This window comes from Poecilia latipinna, unplaced genomic scaffold, assembly GCF_001443285.1.
Source record: "Poecilia latipinna isolate Pla-1442-1.1 unplaced genomic scaffold, P_latipinna-1.0 Scaffold215, whole genome shotgun sequence".
Lineage (NCBI taxonomy): Eukaryota > Metazoa > Chordata > Actinopteri > Cyprinodontiformes > Poeciliidae > Poecilia > Poecilia latipinna.
Window position 1 is genome coordinate 121896 of NW_015112831.1, and position 2935 is coordinate 124830.

Genomic DNA, 2935 nt, shown 5'->3' on the forward strand with positions numbered 1-2935 from the left:
GTCACGGGCAAAAGGTCAAAGGTAACGAGGTGACCGGAAGGCTTATTATGTTGTACAAAAAAACAAAACAAAACAAAAAAAAATAATAATTTCAGTACATGTTATTATGTGTCAGAAGAGGGCTTTGAAAATAATAATACCAAAAAAAATAAAATAAAATAAAAAAATTGACCATAGGGCACTTTGGGGCAAAAAGGGCAGGTGCTCAAGCACCCCCAGGTCCCCGTCTGCACGTGCCTGTAACTCTGTATGCTATTGAATTCATTTGCAGATCACCCACTTTGAGCCTCTCTGATCAGATGAAGCGAAGCGATGCATTTAGATAATGAACTGTAAAGAATTATTGATTTATTGATTGATCCCCCCAGTGAGCCAAATCAGCTCTGAGGAAGCTCGGCAGCTTCCTGTGGTGCGACACCGGTCAGGTCTTTCAATAAATCTCTGCCGGTTTGATGCTCATTTCTGTAAAGAAATAATTGTATGGATGTCAGTTCGAGTCCTTCCAGAAAGCATCCAGTGTGAAAATAAAAATAGGAGCCACCAGAACTGGGACACTATACTATAAATAACTGCTGTATATGAATAGTGCACACTCTGGAAGTCAAGGTTAAAGTGTGTCAGTGACAAGTTCCTGAGCAAGCAGTTGGCTTATGACTGATGTCGCACTTGCAAACATTACAGGACACCTTGACAAATCTCTCCTCCCCCCATCCCTCTCTCTCTTTCTCTCTTTCCAAGTCTATCAGCCTCCGTTAGCGAACCCTGAAAAGACTTTATTGTTATTTCCTAAAGCAGAAAGCACATCCGCACTCCATTAACGTGAATTAAGATGTTTACCTTCTGCCGAAGCGTCCGCAGCAGTTCTCACTCGGCAGCTCATTGTTCGCCTCACCACAGGTCACCGGGTTTTTTTTTTTTTCCTTTTTCTTTTCTTTTTCCTGTGCCATAAATCACCTGAGCTGACTTTGCCCAACAATGTGTTGCGGGGTGAGAATGTATGTGGTTGGGATTTGCGCTGATTGTAAGCGCTGATCCTTCCCTACCGTAAAGGTCACGGTGCTGGAGGGCATGAAAAGGCTGGAGCAACAAACAAATCCCACTCCCACCCCAAACACACACACACACACACACACGCACAAACACATACACACATGTTTGCGTGACCATCTTTGTGGGGACTTTCCATTCATTTCTACAGGGGACCAGGCTTCAGTCCCACAAGGAGCAGTGGGTCCCCACAACGTAGTATGTGTCAGGAAAATGGCCCCCACAAGCTATTATAAACAAAAACACACACACACACACACACACACACACACACACACCGCTCACCTTTTGCAGTTTCTCTCCACCATGGACTTGGTTTCGCTCTCACCGCCTCCTGGCATCTACTCAGAAACAGAAGTAGAGTTAATTATATTATGAGTTGTTAATTAAGATCGTCTGTCTTAAATCCACGCGGTGAAATAAACTTCTTATTTACTGGTTATGCGAAATAGCAAACGTATCAGCGATTTTCTGGCCAAATGAAAATGGAATGAAACTTTTGCAGCCACAAGCAAAAAAGGTGTGTGGACCATCAAACACATCATCCCCACAGTGAGGTAAGGTGGTGGGACTACTATGCTGTGGGGTTGCCTGTTAGCGGCTGCAAAAGATTTGAGATTGGGGCAGAGCTTCACATTCCAGCTGGATTACATCTATGTGGGAGAATGACCACATCCCCAAAAAGTGGTTTTCCAAAACATTGATTTGAATGGGATGGAGGTTAAACACAAATCTATAAGGTTTTATTTGCAAAAATAAAAAATAAAAAAAAAAGGATGTAAAATCCATTGGCTGTTTTATTTTATTATTTAGCTTTGTTTCCTGGCAGAGAAGTGGGGAAAGAAAAAGCCTTCCCTCAGCCTGCATCTCAGGGTGCAAACATTCCTAATCTGTGCTGAGTCTAAGTCTGAGACCTTGCCTGCATCCCTTTAAACTATTGCCGATTCACACCAAGACGCAACAGGATCGAGTTAAACAAGCCGCACGACAATCCCGACAAGGGCACTACAGATAGAAATAAGATGTTGTGTAGTAAAATAAATGGAGACGGAGCAAATATTTGCCCACAGCGGAAGAGTGTTTGGGTTTCTGGGTCAAAGTCCTGAAACCAAAATTTATCTCGGCCTCTGACAGACAAAAACACTGGATGCAAACATAAAGTTGGAGGTTTGATACAACTCCCTTTGACCTTAAATTCCTTATTTTAGCCTTTAAAAAAATAAATAAATAAGATTTTCTGTTTTTAGGCACTGAAGATTAGAAACTTTGACAGAAAAGGGGGAAAAAAAGCGTTAATACCCACGTTTGACTCGTGTGTGTCGCGTCTGTGCAGATGGAGATACGGCTGCTTGCCAGGGATTGAAGAGGGGGAATTAGTAAGGAAGTTGGATTAAATTCACCGGGAGGTGATGGCTGTGGGAAGTTTTTAGGGATTAGACGATAAATCACCACGGCTGCTGATAAGACACACATCTCAAGTCCTAATAACAAGACCACCGAGCTGCGGTTACGTAACATCCTGATGTGAGATGATTATATGACACCTTCGGTGGAAATGTAAGCATTATGCTCCCACTTGGGGGTATTTTTAGGCACTGGATTCACATCAGGAACTTTGCTTCCATTTTTACTTTGTCTTTAACCGTTTCGCATAAAGAAGAACGATTCAGGAGAAAAGTGGAGGTTATAGGGACTTCTGGGGTATGCACACAATCAGGGCCGGATTTATGAGATTGAGAAAAAAAAATATTTTTTTGGGACCCCCAAAATTGTTCCCATCTGCTAAATGCAAAAAAAAAAAAAAAAAAAAAAAAAAAAAAAAAAAAAAACAAAAAAAAATTTTTAAAAAAAAAAAAAACCCTCCTTTTCGGGAAAAAAATTTTCTATT

The 2935-nt window shown here is 41.5% G+C and overlaps 1 long non-coding RNA gene across 1 annotated transcript in view; it reads right to left on the reverse strand.

The window, feature by feature from the left end:
* The window catches only part of LOC106946963 (uncharacterized), a 19935-nt gene that overhangs the window by 10820 nt on the left and 6180 nt on the right, over nucleotides 1-2935 (reverse strand). Inside the window, exon 2 of the long non-coding RNA XR_001424885.1 lies at nucleotides 1333-1388. This is a non-coding gene — a long non-coding RNA (uncharacterized LOC106946963). The remainder of the gene's footprint in view (nucleotides 1-1332; nucleotides 1389-2935) is intronic.